The sequence below is a fragment of the Callithrix jacchus genome, chromosome 7 (assembly GCF_049354715.1).
Source record: "Callithrix jacchus isolate 240 chromosome 7, calJac240_pri, whole genome shotgun sequence".
NCBI lineage: Eukaryota > Metazoa > Chordata > Mammalia > Primates > Cebidae > Callithrix > Callithrix jacchus.
Genome location: NC_133508.1, coordinates 126,673,014 through 126,674,746, shown reverse-complemented (window position 1 = coordinate 126,674,746; position 1,733 = coordinate 126,673,014). Strand labels below are relative to the sequence as shown.

Genomic DNA, 1,733 nt, shown 5'->3' with positions numbered 1-1,733 from the left:
GGGAGGCTCAGCTGCCCCACTGGGATGTGCTCTTCCAGGCTCTTGGTCCCTCACTCACCCAAGAATGGGAGGGAGAACCCTGCCAGCTGCGGTGCACTCGTAAGTAAATATTGGACCCCAAAGAGTTTTGCAGAAAGTGGTTTATTTAGGCAGAGAGAGAGAGAGAGAGAAAGGGAAACAGAAAATAGAGAAAGAGCAGCTCTCGTGTTGTGAGAGGGGATCCAGATATGGAGTCTGCCTGGATGAGCGAGAAGGGAACTTTTAACCTGGGAGTAATTCCCCCCTCATTCAAATTTTCTGTCCTATGAATGGAGTTCCTTTAAACTTCCACTGAAGTGATTGATCTTTTTTTTTTTTTTTTTTTGCTCTTTTCAGTTTATTGCATGAAGGAGTTACACTAGTCCAAGTTAAAACCGGACCCCCAATGGTTACATTATACAAGCTGTGAGGTTTTTAAACTTGTGACAAGGGACAGAAGGGAAATTCTACTCATTGCAAGGAAATCCTCACAAGCTTCAATGAGCCACAAGCACTTAAAACCCATGAACCTTCAGCTGATCATCCTTAGCCAGTCCAATCTCTACTAGGAACTGGCATATGTTCTTGCGCTGGTCACCCTGAAGCTGAATTACTTCTGCATATTCTGGATGTTCAATTACAGTACAATTGCAGGCAAACTTCTTCTTAAACGCCTTCACTAGTTTCTTTTTATCGTAATCATCAGCGATCCCTTGGACAGTAGTAAGACCCTTCCTGCCTTTTCTCTGTTGAATTCTTATATGGATATAATCCTCAGTGCCAGCAGGAAGCAGGTCATCACCCTTACTTGCATCAGCAAAGGGGTCGAAAGAGTGGAGGTTCTGGATAGCGGACATATGATACTATTTTTTTTCCTCGGTGGAAACGGCCTGCGGAAGGCGGCGGCGGCGGGAGAAGGCGGGCAGTGGGGACGGAACGTCGGGAAGCGGGGGGGTTCGAGGGGGAGGCTGCTGAGTCCTCGGCGGCGGCTCAGTAACTGGGGCGTGATTGATCTTTGATTATTTTCCCATGCGTGTGAAAGTTAACCAAAGACCTGTAAGTTCTTGGATGGAGATGTGGGTGGACGTATGGCACTGGGAAGTTCTTGCCTTTGAAACTATGCCCTCTTGGGGACCCAGGAAGAGAATGCATTCCCTCAACATCAGGAGGGTAGGGATGTGGAAGAAAATGTATGTTTTCCTCCAGAGGGTGAGGGAATATTGGGAAAATCTTCAGAGCGCATTCCCTTGATCTCTGGCTTCTGAGATAACGTTATCAAGGTTTCTTGCCAAGCCTGAGCCTGTTGACTGTCTTTAGACTAACACAGAGAGCTTGTTTTTCTTCTTTGTATGATTTTATTCTTTTTCTTTTCTTTAATTTCTGCCTCACCACAGGCAAATGAGGCACTCTATCACTTCCTGCAGTCACAGGTAGCAATAGAAGAGCCCATCCTGCAGTCAGAGGAAGCCCTCACCACTGGAGGGAAAGCCATTGCAGGTATAGGGGCAAACAAAGCTCAGGTCAATGCAAAGCAGGTAGGTTCCGGAAATGCCCTCTGAGAGATCTGGCAGGAAAACCTTTCTAAAATGGAGAGCTTCATCTCCTTCTGTGGTTCACATAATCTGCTAAATCTGAAAATAGCAAGGGGAAGTATGTGGTTGTACATCAACAAGACAGTCAGATAGATGTTATTAGAATTAGCATTAGCATGTAAT

The 1,733-nt window shown here is 45.9% G+C and overlaps 1 pseudogene; it reads right to left on the bottom strand.

Moving 5' to 3' along the window:
- Positions 1 to 345: 345 nt before the first annotated feature.
- LOC100395486 (eukaryotic translation initiation factor 1 pseudogene) lies at positions 346 to 1,022 on the bottom strand (annotated as a pseudogene).
- Positions 1,023 to 1,733: the final 711 nt, after the last annotated feature.